This window comes from Pelodiscus sinensis, chromosome 4 (genome assembly GCF_049634645.1).
Source record: "Pelodiscus sinensis isolate JC-2024 chromosome 4, ASM4963464v1, whole genome shotgun sequence".
Classification (NCBI taxonomy): Eukaryota; Metazoa; Chordata; order Testudines; family Trionychidae; genus Pelodiscus; species Pelodiscus sinensis.
In genome coordinates this window covers 25,786,946-25,809,117 of record NC_134714.1, presented here as the reverse complement: position 1 = coordinate 25,809,117, position 22,172 = coordinate 25,786,946, and the positions used below count along the sequence as shown (strand labels likewise).

Below are 22,172 nucleotides of genomic sequence, written 5' to 3'. Positions count from 1 at the left end.
AACTAAGCTAATTCAAACTAACGGATCCAGACTAAAAAACTAGTTCGAATTAGCGTTTTGCTAATTCGAACTAGCATGTCCACATTAAGTGGACCCTGAACCGGGGTTAAGGATGGCCGGAAGCAGTGCCGGCAGGGCATCAGAGGAGGACTTAGAGCGTGGAGATGCTGTCTCAGGCTAGCCGAGGGCTGTGCTTAAAGGGTCCCGACCCCCACCCCGGACAGACAGTTCTCAGGGGTGCCCCGCTTGCAAAGCAGTCCTGGCTTGGAGTGCCCAGAGTACCACACTGGGCACATCACAGCACTCGGCCAACAGCCCGGCTGCACTTGGGGGGCTGCAGGAGAGCTTCCACCCCCAGAAGCCCGCAGAGCCAGCCCAGTCCTCCCCATCGGGGGCTCGTACCCCATTCCTTCCTCACCTCCTTCCACTTACCCTTCCCTAGCCTCCCTTCCTGATGTACAAAATAAAGATAACGTGTCTTCCAAAATGGAATCTGTCTTTATTGAACAAAACTCGGGGAGACTGGGAAAAGGAGGTGGGAGAGGGGAAGAGAGAGGCTGGGAGAGGGGAGGGCAACTAAAATGATCAGGGGTTGGGAACAGGTCCCATATGAAGAGAGGCTACAGAGACTGGGACTTTTCAGTTTAGAAAAGAGAAGACAGAGGGGGGACAGGATAGAGGTCTCTAAAAACAGGAGTTGGGTGGAGAGGGTGCATACAGAAAAGTTCTTCCTTAGTTCCCATAAAGAAGGACTAGAGGACACCAAAGGAAAGGAATGGGTAGCAGGCTTCAAACTAGTAACAGAAAGTTGTTCTTCACAAAGCAAAGAGTCAGCTTGTGGAACTCCTTGCTGCAGGAGGCTGTGAAGGCTAGAACTAGAACAGAGTTTAAAAAGAAGTGAGATAAAGTGATGGAGGCTGGGTCCATGGAGTGGTATTAGCCAGGGGGTAGGAGTGGTGTCCCTGCCCAAGGTTTGTGGAAGGCTGGAGAGGGATGGCACGAGACAAATGGCTTGGTCACTGTCTTCGGTCCATCCCCTCCAGGGTCCCTAGTGTTGGCCGCTGTCGGCAGACAGGCTACTGGGCTAGATGGACCTTTTGTCTGACCCAGGACGGCCATTGTAAGCTCAGGGCTCAGGATCGGGGGTCTCAGTGGACCCCCTTGAGTCTCTGGCACACCTGCTCCTGGGTGGCCAGGCTGGCAGCTCTCCTGCCCTAGCTGGCCACTTTCCTGTGCCTAGTGCGGAGATCGTGGATGAGGTCCACGATGTCCGCATTAGACCAGGCGGGTGCCCGCATCTTGCGGTCCTGGGCAAGCTCCCGGGAGCTGCCAGCCTGGTCCCGGGAAGAGGGGGAGGGCTGGGGGCCATCGGGTGGCTGGCTTGAGCCGTGCCAGGTGCAGGGTCTGCTGGCTGGGTGCTGGCAGGCTTGCACCTGGCACGGGCACCATAGCCAGCCCGTGCCCCTTTAAGGGCTCTGGGGCCGGGAGGGGGGCAGACGAGTTTCCCTGATGTTGGCCAGAGTGGCCACCAGGGAAACCTGGGGAGGGCTAGTCTCCCACTAGTTCGAATTAAGGGCTTAATCCTCGTAAAATGAGGTTTTCCTAGCTCGAACTAAGCGCTCCGCTAGTTCAAATTAAGTTCGAACTAGCGGAGCGCTAGTGTAGCGCCTATGAAAGTTAATTCAAACTAACGTCCGTTAGTTCGAATTAACTTTGTAGTGTAGACATACCCTGACTGTGTTCATCACTAACTCTAGGGCAAGTGCCACATACCTATTTATATAAAATAACTCAGATTATGGGGCGTGTTACTTTTTGGAAGAGTAGAACTAGCAGGAAACAGAAATAAGAGAAAGTCACTTAGGGTATGTCTACACTGCCACCCTAATTCGAACTAGGGTGGGTAATGTAGGCATTTGAAGTTGTAAATGAAGCCCGGGATTTAAATATCCCGGGCTTCTTTTGCATCTTGCCGGGCTCTGCCATTTTTTAATCCCCGTTAGTGCGGACTCCGTGCCTGTGGCTACACGCGGCACGGAATAGGTAGTTCGAATTAGGCTCTCTAATTTGAACTACCAGTACACCTCATTCCTGTTCCAGCCCATGTTCTTCTTACTTCATCAAATGGAGGTGTTCTTTAAACCACAGTTACCTGTGAGAATACAGCCAAGGAAGACACAGGAGAACCCTTTATTTTTGTCTGACTTGCTGTAAATGAGCAGGGGCCCATGTTTTATTCCTCGTCTTCATGGGACTGATACTTGGGACCTCTGTTAAAGTACACATCACTGGCACAATGTAATATGGGTAAACTTAAATGTAGTACCATAGAAGTGAACTATAAATTATGTCTAAAAGGAAAGCAAAGTTGTGAGAAAAGCTGAGTTCAGGGCTACGAAATGTGGAGATCTTGGATATCAAAAATACCGATAGAAGATGTATTCATTTCTTTTTTACCTTGAACTTGAAAACACTATTTTCATTCCAGGACACTGCTGTCAAAGTAACTCTATATGTTAAGGCCCATAGCAGCTGATCTGAGCTAATGGTCAATGCCAGGGTCAGAACTGGGAGCCACTCAAAGGGTTAATGGCTGGGTCAGTTACTGAATTTAGGGCAAGGAAGCAGGAGCCAGGAACAAAGAACACTAGCTGGAGCCAGAAATGGAAGGGAGCAGGAACTAGCACCAATTATCAAGGTGTGGTAATAGGAGCAAAGAGTAGGAACTAGGCAAGAACTTGGCCTAAGGGATTGGTCAGCAACTGGCCTAGCAAACAACTGCTCAGAGAAGGTGTGGGACTTTATGCTCAGTACCGTCCAATCAGCACTCTGTTGCTAGTTACCTGACCCATATTAGTCAGTGACAATGTCCTCTGGGAGAGAGGTATTAGCAGCAGTTGCCTTGACTGACTTTGCCTTTTGACTGACTTTGCAGGAAAGAAAAGTGTAGTGGTAGAGAGCATAAGACTCTTGCTCAGGAGCTTTGAGCTTTGTATTCAAGCCCTGTAGCACCCCACACTATGTGACAAATCAAATAATGAAGATATTCAGGAAAATTCTCTGACTATCTCTGCTGTACATCTGGAGCACCTCCAAAAATTCAAAGGAAAGGAATTACTATACATTGATTCAGGAAAGGCTGAAAATGAAATGTAAACCAATGTCAGATGATGAAACAGAGAAGAGTGTGGCTGGTATACAAATTAAGAGCTCATTTATGGTCCTAATTGTGATGTATAACACCCTCGCTTAGCTGAAAGGTCACTGTCATTTCTGGTCTTGAAGACACATGTCACTCATTTCCAGCCTCTTCTGATGTTTGACAATATGGACCTGCCTGGAGCTGAGAGACACAGTTCACTGAACACATTTTCATTAACACTTTTCCTCCTACTCCAGTAAGAGGTCACCCCAGCTCTGAAATGTAGGTTTGGCTACAGAAGAGACACTTGTAAGGACTCAAAATTAATGCAATCTTCAAGACTTTTCACAATCAGTTTTCTGTACTGGAAGAATGCTTGAATTGGTGGCAATCTTTGATATGATACTGCATAATCCACGTGAGGGAGGTGGACAGTGTATCTGAAAGTTTCTCAATTTTAAGATTAGTAGGAGAGGTCATACTATTCATGCTACAGTATTAAATTAAATTCTATTCCTTTTTCTTTTCATGCAATTTTAAATCCCATGAACAGTTTAATTGCTAGGTTGCTCTGAAGGTTCTGTGCTGCAGTGAAACATCAGTGGTGTACCTCTGAATGCAACATTACCACTTCAAAGTAATATACTTGGTACCCGATGTGAATTTTGCCCCACGTACAGGAATGTTACTATGGTCAAGTGGTTAATGGAGTCCCAAGATGTCTTTTGTTTAAAGAATAATTACAAAGCACTGTATACAGCCTCAGGCACTGTGAGTTAGCATAATATATGAGCTTATAATTATATTTTTATTAAAGACAGAATATGAGATTTCATGTTGGTTATCGTATTCCACTCACTATTAAGTAGAGATGAGCATCAAACAAACCTCGATTTAGGAAAAATTTGGATGTGAATTTTGTGGTTTAAGCCAAGCTCTAGTATTAAATCTAGCTAATTGCACCATTAATGTCTCCTGTACAACCTGTGCAGACAGAGATTAAACTGAATTTAAAGTAATGCTATAGCAATGAATGCTCCTCAGCAGACCTTGCTCCTCTGCAGTGCAAGGCGTACCTCAAAGAGGCAGCCCAGCCACAATAATGCCAGCTTTTTCACACTTTTTTTTTTTATAAAAGGGATTCTCTTCAATTTTCCTCTCAAGTGTCCTGAAGAAAAGCTTGAGGGACATAAAATGTTGACAGTCCAGTAGCCATAGGAAAGAAAAGTTCAGCATTACTTGATGATTTAGGTTTAACTTTAGAGAACAGTTTCAAGATCTGGGCTATTACTCAGAGTAAGCACTGTATAGGTTACGATGCTCCTTGCCATAAGGAGGAGAGAATCATAGCAGAATAAACAACCCATATGTTGGGCCCTAATGATGAGGTAAAAGAAACAAGAATTAACAGAGATTATTCAGTCACCACCTGAAGGAGAAATTATTACAAATTTTGAGGCCACATTCCCATATTCTTTCCTCTTACTGCTGAATAGGACAATTCAAGCAGTCAGATGTTAAGATTCAGACTTAGTGGGGGTAGGACCTATACAGACCTCTTTACTACATCTATTATAGTGCATTTCACTCCTGACCCATAACACCACTGTGGTTTATGCTGGACTCCTCTCTTTTACAGAGGATAGTGATTCTGATTCACTGTGTGATGTCTTTGTCCCCTTCACATTGGTGACCTAAAACCAGAACAATAAGCCAGTGTCTATTTGCACTTCCCCATCTAGATACCTTTCAAAGTGTCAAGATCTTGTATTCTAAGTTAGCATTTTAAGCAGGATAAGACAACTGGGTTCAGCAACAACATGTGGATTATAGGATTTGCTCCATAGGGACTCATTAACAATGGAAAGGAACGCACAATTATACTATTAGCTTACGAAGGATTAAAAAATTGATACCTATGGGGTACCTGATATCTAATGATGGCTAGAAGCAGAAGCTACTAAACTGGGAAGGTAGAGAATGGGATTTCTAATAGTATTTTTTATTATCTAAACTAAGGGCCAAATCCTGGAGAAATGTCATTGATTTCTAAGAGACACACTGCAGCTCTATGTGTACTCACTTACCTGGCTGGCAGTTCCTCATCTTCTTAGCAAGTAATTATGTTAGTGATCAAGTTTTCAGACAGTGTCTGCATTTTCTAAACAAGATGTTCAGCCATTTTCTTTCTTCACTTACGATTGTATGCAACCCCATAACTATTAAAGATCTTGAAAAAGATTTAATAGGAGCAGAATTAGGCCAAATGTACTCAATTTCATGAGATGACTGAAGTGATCCTTCCAGATATTCCTGCTAGTCTAGAGGCAATAGATTTGTCACCCCAAGGGCTTTTAAAAATTGAAGAGGTTGTAACGTGAAACTAAAGAAGGAGAAAATAATAGATCAAGGACCCTAAATAGAGATCAACTGACATACCAAAAGAAAGGGCATTGTCTTGATTTTGTATCAGGGCATTGTCTCAATTCACTGGCTCTTCATCAGACTGGTGAATGAGGAAATGCATTTTATGGCAACGAATTTGGATCTAAATTGATTTTATCACTTACTAGATATTGAGTCCTCTATAACAGTTTTTCATAGACACCTTGATAGGTCTCCTAGTCCAGTCTTCTTCATTCATGGCAGGACTAAGAATTATCTAGACTGCCTCTGACGGAAGTTTGTCTAACCAGCGCTTAAAAATCTCCAGTGATGGAGATTCCACAACCTCCCTAGGTAATTTATTCCAGTGCTTAACCACCCTGACAGTTAGGAACTTTTTCCTAATACCCAACCTTAATCTCCCTTGCTGCAATTTAATTTTTATAGATTCTCTGTCGTGTGATGGGCTCCTTGGAAACCTAACCAATCATTCTGGGTGGAGCTCACCAACCAGGCCCAAGTTATGTCTGAAGTGAAATCCAAATAATCAAAAATGAGCATCACCCTTAAGAAAAGGGCATCAAACAAGGACAGTGCCCATTCTGGCTGGTTATATATATTCCTTCTTTTCCATTGTCATTTTTGTCATTCTTGAATTGATTCTGTTTCACTATGCAATGGATTATACACTGAGCTTATAGATATGAAAATGGGTTGCTTGTTTTGCTCTCTGCGATCATGCTCCAATGGCATTAACACTAAGGGTCAATCTGGATTATGTCATATTTAAAAGATGGTGATTAAATACTTATTTCTTGGCCTTGAGAATTTTCCTTTGGGAAGCATTTACTCGCATAGAATTGCATTGCTGATATTACTTTGTAGGTGGTCTGGGTGGCTGACAAGAAAACAAGACCACCACCAAAAAAATCTTGTCTACAGAGCAAGCACTGTTTCTTAATGAGGACATGTATACAAACAGAATGCAGAGAACTAGTAGCTGAAATTGGACACACTAATTTTCACAGAAGTTTTCTCTTTCAGTTTTAAATAATTTTGCTAAGACCCAGTAACCAACACAAGTTGATCCACACTCACAAGGCAAAGCCTGAGTTCTGTATTGTACCTAGTACAGTAATGGGGTTCACATGTGAGAAAGGGGGCTGTATTTTGGGGTACTATGCAAAAACACTTGGGAGAGCCACAAATAGAACAAAATTTGGAAAAAAAATACAGATAGAAGGAAAACTGCAAAGGAAATAGGAAGTTGTTATAACAAGTCAAGCAGCTCTGAGGAAAAGAGCTAAAGTGTCCCGACGAAAAAAAATGATGCTACTTTTATTAAAAAAGCAGCATCTGTGGTCTTAAAGAAACATCTATTAGTAACATGCTTGTGTGAACACATCTCACACGTCTTGCTTTGGTGCTCAATATATTCTATGCTGTAGCAAGAGGACAGGAAGCTGCTGGATTATTTCAGTGGTCAGCAGTGGCTTGGAGGTGTGTGGTAGCTGCCTTCCTACACTGTGTGGGCAGGATGGGACAAGCTGCTTCTAGCCATAAGGGATTGGGGGAGGAGGGGTCTGGAGGGAAGAGATGACCTCTGGGAAAACATAGGCCATGCCATCCCGACTCCCACCCCAACCCTCTTCATCTGGAAGCAGCTCCCATCCTTTCCTTCCCACACAGTGCTGAAAGGCTGCTGCTGGCCACATTCTAGTGTGAACCCTGACAGAAATCTGGGGAGGAGGGTTGTGACTCTGTATGCCCCTCACATGTTGCCTTGAGAAGATGTGGCATAAAGTACCAGGAGAGGAGGTCCACCCCAGGGCCCAGCCAGGGATGGAGGGTGGAGAGCACTGGGTATGGCGGGCTAGGTTAGGTCATCCTCCTCCCCCTGTGAGATGTGTACAGGAATGTGTGTGGCACTCTCCTTAAAGATAAGAAGGTAAATAAAAAGACTTCAGCTACACAATATTTCTCTTTAGCAGGGGCTCAGTCAACTAGATGTTAATATGAACATTTGTATGGCATAGTTCTGATTAGTACTGAACCTGCTTGAGTAGGAATAATTTTTACTATGTGGCCCATATTCAACATAGGGAAATATGGTCACCTATGCAGTGAGAAAAAGTGTTTAAAATACCTTAATAATAGCTTTTCCTTACAAATAAGTTTTAGCTCAAAGCAGAGCCAGCCAGGACTGAATTAGAAGAGGAGTTGCAGGCACACTGGTAGAACTAAGCAAGGATGTTTTCATCCCCCCACTATACCCACTCTATGTATGGCTTAAATCATATTCAGGAGCACAGCATTCACTGACAGCAATTCTGTGATTAATAGTTTGTGTTTGTACTATAGATTGCAATTTTGGCCCCCTTCACCCTCTTACCTGTGTAAAGGTGGATATCATTAATTGGTCCTTGAGCTTTTAGAAAGGTTTTAAGGCTATAACTGCAGTGCTTTTGGGTGGAACGTGATTCCCCCATTCTCCTGGCTCATACTGGTATAAGTCATTGAACTATGTTTTACAACTGCATTATGTTTGTGTTTGGGGGTAAAAACTTGGGATCTCATGACTAGAGAGCAATTAGACTTTATTGCCAATGGTAAGTTGAAGCTGTGCCCAAAGTCTCTCTATATTATTTTCCTATGCTACATAGAGAACATACAGCTAAGGAGGGTTAAAATAACCTCTCTGAACATAAAGATTCCATTTGCTGAGGGTTGTTGCACCTTCCTCAGCAGTGAAGGTGTTAATCAGTGTATCCCAACTCATCTGCATCTAAGAAGCCTTGCAATTAAAATTAGCACTTTTGTGCCTGGTCCCCAGCTTGCTGCTATTCAAAGCCCCTATCTACAAACACTGAGGATGTAAAAGACCTTTTGAAAGTAAATAATTGAAAAAATTAGAAGGAGTTTTGAAGATGGCAGATCTTCCCTTTAAGACCTGTGCAGGAGCCCTCTCCTTCTGTCCAACTACAAATTACCCCCATATGGTTGTGTCCATTGTCTCAATGTAATTTATTCATTATGCAGGGCACCAAATCCCAAATGGTGAAAGCACAGCCGCAAAACAATGAAACAGGCTTCCAAAGCTTGTAAATGTCCAATCCATGAGAACCTAATGAACTATAACATGTATTACTTTATAAGACATTCAAATTAAAAGAAGAAACACTCATTGCAATATCAATGTACTTATTCTAATTCTAATCAAATAAAACATGCATCAGCCTCCTAAAATATAGCAAATAAAGCACAGTTGGGGAGAGAATATCATCATACCAAAATTTCTTTAAGAGTATTTCCACACTGACCACCTGTCCATATTTACCCCAGGTTTTGCTTTCCATAGGCTCTTTGCTGAGATACCAAAGGCTTCTTCCAGAAACAGTGATACAGGAAGAGGAAAAAATCAAGCTTCAGAATATGTGACAGCAAATACAGTAAGTACAGTTATGCTCTTTACAAGCACTTTGTTGATTAATTTAGCCAAATTCAGTATCCTCTTTCAGGACAAAGGCAAATGCCTACCTACTATCTACTCACCCTCTCCCATTCCCCATGGCTCATATTTTACTTTGTTCCCTCCCATCTGTTTGTCAGAGACTCCTGGATTCAATTCTGCCACAACAAAGAAACCCCACACTGGATAACCTTGGAAACTCCCTGCCCTTCCCCAGTAGCCAATATACAGATCATCTTCTGGAGAGAGCTGATTTTAATGAAGAGTTGGCAAGGACATCATTACCCCCTCCTCAAGATGAGGGCAAGGATCCAGGATTTTTGAAACTGCGAGTCCTGTTTGACAGAGCACTGTGTTGGTTTTCTTGTCTACTGGGGTAGAGAGTAAGGCATGTTTCCCCTCCCCCACCCCCACGGAGACATCCTTACTTTAAATGACATAAATTTCACTCAACGCTTCTCTGAATTATTGTTAAAAAAATAAAAAACAGCTTGTTTTACTATTTTTGTACTTTAAATCCTCTTAATCCACTTTATATTGGCTTGTATTGCCTTTCCTGACAGAAAAGGTGCCAACAAGATGGCTCATTCTTGTCTCAGCCAGCCACACATATTAGCAATTCTCACAGCAGTTGCCAAGTCTAGCTCCATGTCCTCCTCTTCCTAGAGTGGCTGTAGTTTTCTTTTTCTACAGTAGTTGACAAAAGTGTCTGCTGCATTTTCTGCTGTTCCTGTTCCCTGGTGATAGCAGTTAGTGTCAACTTTGCTATCTCCTAATTTCTTCTTCTGTACTTGGCTTTGTCCCATCAGAGCTTTTTGAGTTAAAGAAATAGGACAGGGTTTTCCTTATTTTTGTTTGTAATTCTGCACTGTTTTTTTCCTATTCATCAATGTTTAGACTAGGAGACTATGGGTACGTCTAAACTACATGGCTCCATTGACGGAGCCATGTAGATTTGTTGTTTTGGCAAAGTCAAATGAAGCAGCGATTTAAATGATCGCGGCTTCATTTAAATTTACATGGCTGCCGAGCTGAGCCGACAAACAGCTGATCAGCTGTTTGTCCACTCAGCGCGCTAGTCTGGACGCTCCCCTGCCGACATCAAAGCCCTTTGTTGGCAGCCCCGGTAAACCTCATCCCACGAGGAATAACGGAGCTGCCGACAGCTGTTTGTCGGCTCAGCGTGGCAGCCATGTAAATTTAAATGAAGCCGCGATCATTTAAATCGCGGCTTCATTTGACTTTGCCTATGTGTCTAATCTACATGCCTCTGACGACAGAGGCATGTAGTCTACACATAGACTAGGAGTCTGAACTCCTGGATTCTATACCCACCTCTGCCACTTTGTGTCATTTTGCAAAGTTCTTTTCTGTCTTTGTGTCACAATTTATCTCTCTGTGAAATGGGAACAGTATTACTTTTTTCACTCTGGGCTGAGTTATCTGAGGGTTATTGTGATATGAATGAATGATTCAAAATACTTTGCACATCTGCGGACATTTCCTGCAAAAATCTCAGAGAATTAGTATAGTGAACAATAGTACATTTATTAATGCTTTTCTCCCTTACAGAACTGATTCTTTGTTCTCTAGTAGAATCTCTGGAAGTTGAAGTCTTTTAAACCATGATTTGAGAACTTCAGTAATCACCCAAAGTTTGGATTTATTACAGGAGTGGATGGATGAGGTTCTATAGTTTGCAATGTGCAGCAGTTCAGACTAGATGATCATGATGGTGTATGAGATTATACTTCTAAGTAATGAAAGGAGAAAGGCTGCACATGGTGGTCTCTTGCAGTTTATTCCATGTGCATACCTAGGGACAAGGGTGGTTTTATGTTTAAGATATAAAACTGGGAGTCAGGTGACCTAAATTCTATTCCTGCCTCTGCCACCAACACTTTCCTTTGTGAAATTTCAGGCATGTCTTACTTTCCCTACCTATAAAATGGAACTAACACCTCGTTAACTCACAGGAAACCCATGTATATTCATTAATAGTAATATAAAGTGTTTTGCAGACCTTAGATGAGCACCGAGAAAGTGGATGCTCAAAACTTCCTTAAAAAATTACTCATTCTACTGCACAGCCTTCCCTGCTTCTGGTTCTAGACTGCCCCTGTCTCTGTTTGTCTCTCTTTCTCTCCCACAATGTCCCAAGTTGACAGTTAAATCAGTGCCAGCACTCCTAGGGAGACACACATCACCATCACAAGGTATGTAGAGTGGACATGCAAAAGCAATTTAGTTACTGCAGTGGCTGTACATTTATGTAACTTAGGTCAACTTAATTTTGTAGTATAGTGACTGGTCCTGAGTTCATAAAAATCAAACTTCCTGCCTCTGGAAATTTCCACTACATGCATCTGACGAAGTGGGTCTTTGCCCACGAAAGCTTATGCTCCTACACTTCAGTTAGTCTATAAGGTGCCACAGGACTCCTCGTCGCTTTTGCAGATTCAGACTAACACGGCTACCCCTCTGATACTTAAAAATCAAATTGCAGTTCATACGTTCATACAGGCATATTCTCTATTGTCTAACTTGAAGCACATAATTAGTCAGATGGAAGGACTTAACATTTAATGTGTGGCTAAGTACCTTGCTTAAACAGGGCCTTTGTGGTCTCAATTTTTTTCTCTTAAAAAAAATCAAGTTAAAGAATGAAAGTTAAAATCAAACATTTAAAAATGTCCTTTAAAACATCGAAATAGCCTTCTAAACAGTCTGTTTAATCACTTTGTCGATTCAGATACCAGTAAAATATTTGCTTTGGAATAAATGTCTCTTACTAACATCCTGCTCAGTATCATGCTGTTCCTGTGGACTCAGAACAAAAAGCCTAAGGGCTCTTATTCAGGGATACTGCAAGAGCTGTGTTTGTAATTTATAACTCTAGACAGGGTAACAAATTCTATTATACAAATATTTGAAGCTAACACAAGAAGAGGAATACTTTAAAATAACCCTTTGCTCAGAAGCTGCACTTGCAGCACTTTTCACTTGCTTTTCATTATTTCACGACAGGGGAACAGTTTCAAGGAATTATGATGTTAAATAATATATTAAAAATTAGTCTTAGAATCTTCCCCTACCCCAATAAATAACATTTAACATTTGTCTTTGTGGCGGAAATGTGTAGCAGACAACTTAGGGGTTTTTTTCTTTTCTTTCAAGGAGGTATGAAAGTATTAGCAAATGTTCAAATCTCCACCACTCAAAATATTATGGTTCAGGTTCTACCACAGTAGATAGGTCACTGCTCCATCACAATTACTTTATATCATTATGGGCTTTAGGGCAGAATAGCCTCTGAGCAATCAGGGAAGCCTGGTTAAAAGACAGGAGGGAAACCTGAAAAGTGTAATTATGGAACACATAACCCTTGACACTTCTTTCAATCAGATTCAACTTAGTTTTGAATAGCGCCATATCACCAGCACAACGATACCACTCCCTTCTATTGTACGCCCTGTCACTTTGATGAGCTCAGTGATGTTCATCCACTAGAACTGAATCCATCCAACTTGCACTCTGACTTCCAAAGGCTGTGCCTGTTTCACTATGGATCTGGTGCTGAAAACTCAGTGTCAGTAGCCTTAATGCACCAAAATTTGGGTTTTTATAGTTATTAGTGTTCTTTAGGCAATCTGGAAATTTTACCCCCCTCCCCTTTTTGGGAGAGAGGGAAGAAAAAATGCTAGCCTCTGTCTAATTGGCTGAAAGTATGTGAGTAATTCAACTCCAGTTAGTTGGATATGGGCTCAAATTAAAAAGAATGAATAATTATCCTAGAATCTTTGTACTGAAGTTCACTGGCCTTATCTATATGTGAAATGAAAGCCCTGATACACATATGCCATGAGTCTTACTGACATTAAGCAAACTACTTTGTAACAGAAATTACATGCAGAAAACATGGGCATCTTACTATTATTATTTTATTTACAGATGGTCAGAGAACAGGATATATGGTTTGCAAAAATGTCATCAAAAATTTGTCCCATTTTTTGTGGAACTTTCAAAGTTAGAATAATTTCCCAAATATCTCTCATTCATTCATAGAAAGTTCCTCAAAAGTTCCTCAAAAGTGTGCTTTCCTAGTATTCACTGCTCTAAAAAGCTTAAAAGTTAAACTCATTTTTGCTTTTTTACCTATGAAAAATTCTGGAGTTTTTAGTTGGACTTGACACTGATTTCAGTAGGATTTATATCTTAGTAAAACATGAGTAACAAATGATTAAGGATCATAGCAGCTGGCCCAACACATCACTAATCAGGAATAATAATGGATAATATTTACTGATTAAATGACTCATCACAACGATTTTATCTTTATGTTGGTATTATTATTTGTATTGCAGTAGTGTCTATGCTTGTATTAGGCACTGTTCAAACACCTAATAAACAGACATTTCCTATTCTAAAGAGTAATTTTCTATACTAATAACCAAAGGCCCCGTTTGTTTGTTATATTCCTATGCTGGCTATATGGGTATCATCCTCAGACAGGAATTCTGAGAATCAACCGTTGCCATCCATTACACTTCACACACACATTCTATCTCTTCATATTCATATGTCACAGAAAGGGAATCCCAGAGAAAAAGCTGGAGCAGAGAAAAGAAAGCATTTCACTATATCAATAACCAATGGGGTGCACCGTACAGTGCACATATAACAGTAATACATTTATGGTGTCAGAAGCCAAGGACACTTTTAAAACTTAAAGATTTTTCAAATAAACATATTGGTTTAAATACAAGCAAATATTCCTAGCTTAGCAGGTAGTTGGTAAATAAATCATACTCACACTTCACATAAATACACATGTCAAAGCATTTAACTGGTAATAAAAAAAATCTCTTAAGGAATGCAGTTAGGATAGGGAAGTGTCAGTAATTTGCACATCTCCCATTTCCACCCCATTAATTTCCGTTTTTGACAGGGGTGGAGTTGGGGAGTGGGGTGGAGGGTACGGAGGAGGAATCCAGTATACATTTTTTTCTGCTCCCAGTTTCATGTGAATAAACAAAGGAAGGAAGCGGAGTCCCTGTATGTCTGCCAGACATACTAGGTGCTGGTGAATATTAGCAGTCGCGGTCTGCCAATACAGGCAAACTAGGCCAAGTTGAGGGCTTTGGAGGTGGGGGTGCCGATCACACGTTTTGCCTGGGGCACCAGTTGCCGACAACTCATCTAGGGCCGCTCCTGAATATTAGATACTAGATGCTAGTTGGTATGTGATGCTTTACCAGGTCCTGGGAAATCCAGGAGGAGTGGAGTGATGGAGACCCCTAACCACTGCAAAATTGATTTTAGACTTAGGACTAAGGATGGAAAAGCTTCACAAACACATATGTAAAGTTTGCAGAATGGTCTTTCTCTTAAACGTCTACCAGCTCTACATTTTTTCTCTTAGTCCATTCATCTTTTCATTCCTTTTCTCAATCAGCAGACCTACAACCAGTTCCTTTTCTTTGTCTGCATCCTTATGTCTCTATCCAAAGAAGCATGTTAAGCACTGGTAGTTAAAGTGGATAGTTGGATTTAGCCTAGTCTCTCCTTCGTTCTGATTAGATCTTCCTCGTGTCAGAAGCATTACATGAAATGACATTGGAAAGCACCAGAATTCATGAGTTTTAAAGATAGAAGCTGACCCTGCAGAAATAACAGACCTATTGATCCTACAAGTCAGAAAGCATTGTACTGGAAGCAATGGAAGACAGAAGATTCTATTGTATTCTAATCAATCTTTTTCTTATACCACTCTCATCACCACTGTATCTGACCAGCTTTCTGTAGTTCATTAGGTAACAGAACAGATATCTGTAACATAGTTTGTTCTTTCATCCTCTTGCAATGGGGAGAAATTATGTCACTAATGCGGTGTCTGTTTTGGTAAGCGTTGTACTCAGTTCATTTTACCATCCATGTATTGTTATGTATGTATTAGTGATATGATGTTTCATATATAATCACTGTGTACCAGATAGATGTAGATTGTAGGATTGCAGAGGGTATGTCTACACTACCCCGCTAGTTCGAACTAGCAGGGTAATGTAGGCATACCGCAATTGCAAATGAAGCCCGGGATTTGAATTTCCCAGGCTTCATTTGCATAAGCGGGGCGCCGCCATTTTTAAATCCCCGCTCGTTCGAACCCCGTGCCGCGCGGCTACACGCGGCACGAACTAGGTAGTTCGAACTAGGAAGTAACGGTAGTTCAAACTAGGAAGCCTAGTTCGAACTACCTAGTTCGTGCCGCGTGTAGCCGCGCGGCACGGGGTTCGAACGAGCGGGGATTTAAAAATGGCGGCGCCCCGCTTATGCAAATGAAGCCTGGGAAATTCAAATCCCGGGCTTCATTTGCAATTGCGGTATGCCTACATTACCCCACTAGTTCGAACTAGCGGGGTAGTGTAGACATACTCAGAAGTACTGGGCTGTAGATATTTAGGTGTTATGATGGATAAAACACAGGGGCTATGTCGACATTGGCAAGATTTTGCGCACAAGCAGTTGCTTTTGCGCAAAAACTTGCCACCTGTCTACACTGGCTGCGAGTTCTTGCGCAAGAACACTGACGTTCTAATGTAAGAAATCAGTGCTTCTTGTGCAAGAACTATGACACTCCCACTCAAGAATAAGCCCTCTTGCACAAGTATACTTGCGCAAGAGGCCAGTGTAGACAGGCAACATGAATTTCTTGTGCAAGAAAGCCCGATGGCTAAAATGGCCATCGGAGCTTTCTTTTGCAAGAGCGCGTCTACACTAGCACGACTGCTTTTGCACAAAAGCACATCTCTTGCGCAAAAGCACATACCAGTGTAGACGCTCTCTTGCGCAAATACTTTAATGCAAAAACTCTTGCATTAAAAGTATTTGCGCAAAATCTTGCTTATGTAGACGTAGTCAAGGTGTACAGGCTGAGACCATGAATTGCAATATACAACAATATACTGTCCAAGCTCATGAGATCACTTGGTTGTAACATCTTTGAATGTCTGTCAAGACCATAGTCTACACAGTCTACTGCTATAGGTAAGTGGCATTTATGGCAAAGAAATGCACTTTGTATTTGGAGTGAAAGTTGTGAGGTTTGTGAATTAAGCTACTCAACTTCAGCTACATCAATTGTGTAGCTGATGTTGAAGAAGCTTAACTTGGCTTTTGGCTCTGTCTACACAGCAGGAAGTTAAAGGAAGAACACTCTTTCTTCAACTTTCCTTACTCCTTGTGAAATGAGGGTTACAGGAGTCAGAGTAAGAAGTCCTCCAGCTTGCCATTATTTTAAAATAATGGCTTGTTGTGAAGACCCGCTTTTTGTTGTTTTGGAATAATGTCAGTTATTTCAAAATAATGCTGCTGTGTAGGCATAACATTAGACACTAATAGATTTATGAGGGTATGTCTACACTAGCCACCCTAGTTCGAACTAGGGTGGCTAATGTAGGCATTCAAACTTGCAAATGAAGCCTGGGATTAAAATATCCCGGGCTTTATTTGCATGTTCCCGGGCGCCGCCATTTTTAAACACCATTTTTAGTTCAGACTCCCTGCCCGCGGCTACACGCAGCACGGGCTAGGTAGTTCGAACTAAAGCCCCTAATTCAGACTACCATTACTCCTCATTGCAGGAGGAGTAATGGTAGTCAGAATTAGGGGCTTTAGTTCGAACTACCTAGCCCGTGCCGCGTGTAGCCGTGGGCAGGGAGTCCGAACTACCGGGCATTTAAAAATGGCGGCGCCCAGGAACATGCAAATAAAGCCCGGGATATTTAAATCCTGGGCTTCATTTGCAAGTTCAAATATCTAGGGTGGCTAGTGTAGACATACCCTTAGGGCATAAGCTTTTGTGGATAAAACCCACTTCATTAGATTAATTGGAGTTGAAGTTACAGAGACAGGGATATACATATTGTGTTAATGAGGCTAATCAAGTTAGGATGGAAGTGGCTCATTCACAGCATTTGGTGTGGAGATGTGAATATCAAAAGAGGGGAAATCGCCTCTGTAGTGTGTTAAACAGTTAAGATCCTTATTCAGTCCTAAATTGATTGTATTGAATTTGCAAATGATTTCCACTTCAGCTGCCTTCCTTTGTAATCGGGTTTCAAAATCCTTTTGTAGAAGGTTGGCTGCTTTCAAATCCATTATTGAGTGTCCATGGAGCTCTATCCAAGAGCAATCACATTTAAAAGAAAAAAAATGGCACTGGTATTAGAGCTGAGGATCAGCTTCATTCTTATTGTTGCACAGCTGACTTTCATGTTCCAGTTTATAAGCTCCATATGTATTTGACCTTTTGGGCTTTTTATGAAAAGAAGTATTAAAATAAAAACAAGTGGCTGAAGGCATTTAGTGATAATCAGGATGGCAGGGTTAAATGCAATGTTTAACTTATGTTTTAAAATCAATGTACAGGTTGAATCACTGTAAACTGGTACTCTCTGGAAACCTCCATAGTTCAGCAAGACCATGTATGTTCCTGGACCTGAGAGTCCCAGTGGAGGGCCAGAGGCAGGAGCCCAGTGGGAACCAGCACCCTAACCAGGATGGATTCAGGAGGGCCAGTGGCTGAGCATCCTGCCGTGGGAGTCTGGCTGAGCCTGCAGCAGGGCAGCTGGAGTACCAGCAAGGTCTAGAGGGGCAATGGGCTGCTATGATGGGTCCAGGAGCTCTGGCGACAGGGCAACAGGCTGCTGTGGTAGGGCTGGTGAGGTTAGGAGCCTGCGGAGCCAGCAGGGCAGCAGAGCCAGCAGCAGGGAAGCCAGTAGGCCTGCTGTAGCTATGAGCCTAGCTGTACCAATGTCGGGGGAATTGAGTCAGTCCAGAGACTGGTGGCCAGGTTAGAAGTGGAGGCAGCTAGGGATCTGATGGCAGAGGGGCCAGAAATTATCTTCCCTGGCCCAGCAAAATCCCTCTTTCAGGACCAGTCAGGTCCCAAGGATGCTGGATCAGGGAGGTGCAACATGTATTCACAAAAGTCATAATTTGTATTGTTTTTATTTTGGACTCAGCTCCCAAGCTTGGTATCTGAGATATGACACTGGGGAAATCATTATGGTGATGCTCAGTCTTCCAGAAGCATGAAGCAAATAGTCAGTACAATTTCTGCAGAAGCTAACTTTATATTTTAATGATGTCATCAGCATACCTACCATCTATGTTGAAGATCTTATTAATTTTCAGTTCCATTCTGTTGCCTGATTCTTCTGTCCACTTATATGGGTGTAAATCAAGCATTAACCCTTTATGTTCAATGGAGCTATACTGGTGGCGCTGAGAGAAGAATTAGACCCAAAGATAGATTAGCATTTAGGAAGGAAAGATATTAATGGAATAAGTCTCTTTTCCTCTGAGAGTAAATAATAGATACAGCCTATTATTAGATGCATAAGCTCAGCATCAGAAGAAGTGGACAAAAATAAATCCCCGATAGGTTAAGAAAGAAATAATAATACAAAACAGGATATACTTCCTTGTTCTGAGTATTTTTTATCATTTTGTACTTATATTATGAAACCAATTGTTGATATTAAGAGGATAAGTGAACCAAACCATGTGTAATGTTTAGTATAGAGTACATCAAATGTCAGAGAGGCATGTGGCGGAGATATGAGTTCAGCATTCAATGAGAAGATCCTGATCCAATAGAGAAAGAACTATACATCCGGTTGCTGTTGATCATTTTTCACAAATCCCCAGTTGTTCAATTTGATGTACTACTCTAAAATGTTAGCGGGTTTTGTTTGTTTTTCCAATCTTTTTTTTTTCTTTGCTACCAACCAATAAAAGAACACCATGATATTATAGTTTTGTTTGAAAACATATTTATATTTGTTTTCCCTATAAAACGAGATAATAATGTTATGTTCCAATAATATTAAGTTGCAATGTTATTTGCAAGATTGCAGAGCTTTTAATTTTCTGATTATTTCCACAGTGGGAGTTTCAGCTCAATTTCTACCAAGACACTTCTATCTGTTTTGGTTATTTTTTTATTACAGCTCGAAGCAACAATAATTGCCTTTAGTGTATGAAAACATGACTGAAGAGACAATTGTCGTCCCTAAAGACTAAAATCATCAGCATGCATTTTTGATATAAAATTTTTGTAAATTAATTGCAGGGTCCTATAAATATTATATTTACTAAAATAGTGTTGACTGCAGCCTTCAAAGAAACAATCTTAAGGAAAAAAGTAGACTTCAGACACAGTATATTTCCTGAGGCTCATGGTGAAAACAGGAAATAAAGTATTAGCATTCTATTCCTCTAATTTAACATTCAACTACTTTTTTCTTCCAAACTTTTTGTTTTTAACTAAGCAATACACAGAAAAGTCAATAGAAAGCTCAGCAATCAGTATCCTTTTATTAAAATGCTTTTCCAGTTCTACATTAGTTTGGAAGGACCAGAGCTAAACAAAAATTAGATTTTCAATGCCCTGCAAGATTTCAATATTTTGACATTTGTTTGCATTCCAAATTAAGATGAAAAATCAAATTATCTAAACTTTTTTTATATTTGGAAGTATCAACATTAAATGTTTTGTGATTTTCAAACTGAAATAGCTTGCTTTTTTTATCTGAAATACTCCTGTTGCGCACCATGGTAGCCAAGTCACTGGGAGAGACTAGAACAGAAGATGTACTCCAGATGGGAAGCAGGACCCCATAGAGAGTGTAAGAGACAAGGGACCAAGAACTACAACTCCCATGAGGCACAAGAGTGGCTCAGGTGGATGCAGACATTACTCAACTTAATGCAAAATGATACGTTTTGTTTCAATTTTCCTAATGGAAAATTCTGACTAAAGCAATGTGCCTCTACAGAAAATTTTGATTTTGATAAAACACCATTTTCTGACTGGACAGTATTTCATTAAAAAATGTAGACCAGGCCTAATTAGGACCCAGTCTTATAAATGAAATGAAATATGTCATTAATTCCCAAAGCTGGACTTGACTACATAATTAAAAATACATTGGATAAACAAATTAACCACCCAGAGGCATGTCTGGTGGAGATGGGCTCTGCAAGAGTTCTGCACTGAAAACGGTACTCTTCCGTTTCAGCTCTTTGCTGTCCAATATCAGGGCTTTTCAACTGCATTTGAACAGCAAAATAACTATTCAGCAGTCCTCTGTGATAAGTTGTATATATTTTATAATCACCGAGGGTGCATTGACAGAGCAGAGCTTAACTTGAAATTAGCAACTCAAATTGAGCTATGTCAATTGCATAGCTTATTTAGAAATTGGGAGTAACTACACAGCACTTTTTTCAAAATAGAGCACTCTTCCTCCAACTTCCCTTACTCCTCATACAGTGATGGTTACAGGAGTCGGAGTAAGAAGTCCTCCAGCTTGACAGTATTTCAACATTATTTCAAAATAATTGCCTGCTGTGTAGACACGGACTTAGGCTACGTCTAGACTGCAGGCTACTTTAAGAAGGAGCTTTTCCAGAAGAGATCTTCTCAAAAAACTTCTTCTGAAAGAGAGTGTCCATGCTGCCAAAGCGCATCAAAAAAAAAGTGATCTGCTTTTTTGAAAGATAGCATCCACACTGAATGGACACTATCTCTCATGTAAGCTGTGATTATGTTGGATGGAGTGGCCACCAGAGCACCTGTGCTTTTTTCCTCTTTCCTCTTCTTTCAAAAGAACTCCCTCTTCCCCATTCACACATGCTTTTTTCAGAAAGAGCTCTTTCAGAAAAAGGCTTCTTCCTCGTAGAAAGAGGTTTACCAATGTTGGAAAAACCCCTATGTTCTTTCAACTTTTTTTTCGAAAGAACATGAATGCAGTGTGGATGTAACTCAAATTTTTTCAGAAAAATGGCTGCTTTGCCAAAAAAAAACTCTGTAGTGTAGACGTAGTGTAAGTTATTTCAAAATAATGTTGCTGTGTAGACATACTGGCTGTGTCTAGACTACATCCCTCTGTCAGCAGAGGGATGTAAATGAAGCACTTCAAAAGAGCAAATGAAGCGGGGACTTAAATATCCCATGCTTCATTTGCATAATCACGTAATGGCGCTCTGTCAAAAAAACACTATTTTGAAATTGAAAGTGCAGTCTAGATGCGGTTCTTTCAAAAACCATTTTTTGAGGTTTACAGGATCTTTTGAAAAAGTGCCCCATTTTCAAGAGAACCGTGTCTAGACTGCGGTTTCAATTTCGAAATAGCACTTTTTTGACAGAGCGCCATTACATGATTATGCAAATGAAGAGAGGGATATTTAAATCCCCGCTTTATTTGCACTTTCGAACTGCTTCATTCACATCCCTCTGCCGACAGAGGGATGAAGTCTAGACACACCCACCCTGCATGGAGTTCGGCATCTAAATTACTTCATAAATAGAAGGAAAACAAAGTATTCTCAACTTCCAGCTCCTCCTCCTCATCATGCATTTATGCGGTATTTGCCATCCAGGAAGCTCTGCTTAGGGATCATATCAGCCTATCCCCCCCATGCTAAAAAATTTCTTTGGCTACCCCCATCAGGACATGGAAGAAACAGGAAAAAGTGGAAGGAAGGACAGGGAAATTAACAGGAGAAAGCAGATGAAGCAGGAAGAGGCAACATCATCTCTGGAACAGGGAAATACTCATCTCTGAAATGGAATGCTAAGTGATGAAAGAAGGAAGGGTGGGAAATAATGTACTTTCTCTATCCCTTGTTACAAATGTGTGTGGGGGGGAGAGAGGGGAAAAAATCTAGATGTTCATTTCCTGCAATAAAAACAAGCAACAGCATCCTATTTTCAGTGATATCAGCATGTGATGGTAAACAGTATCCATGACAAATCATCCTATAAATAAATAAAGGCCGCTGGGAATTTTGCCCCAGCACAAAGTGTTTGTTCCCTCTGAGCTGCTTCTTGCTGCTTCTTTGAGGTACAGAAGTCATATGACCAGTGGTATCTCCTGCGACCTATATCTTGCACATTCCAAGTATTGACATCCTCAAAGGTTCACAAATTATTAGGCATTCTCCCCAAACTCATGAGACTGACAGGAGATTTTGTAGGCAAATCATAAATATTAGGTTTGTTCAAGTTGCCTATGGTCTTTTGAGCCTGTAAAGTATGCTCCAGTCACATTTGCAAGCTTTTCTCTGGCCAGGAGGGCTAGAAAATTACTTTTTTTCATTTTACATCAA

At 41.1% G+C, this 22,172-nt stretch overlaps 1 long non-coding RNA gene across 1 annotated transcript in view; it reads left to right on the top strand.

The window, feature by feature from the left end:
* Positions 1-9,999, top strand: part of LOC142829079 (uncharacterized) — a 32,813-nt gene extending 22,814 nt beyond the window's left edge. Inside the window, exons 2-3 of the long non-coding RNA XR_012903308.1 lie at positions 8,886-8,976; positions 9,137-9,999. This is a non-coding gene — a long non-coding RNA (uncharacterized LOC142829079). The remainder of the gene's footprint in view (positions 1-8,885; positions 8,977-9,136) is intronic.
* Positions 10,000-22,172: the final 12,173 nt, after the last annotated feature.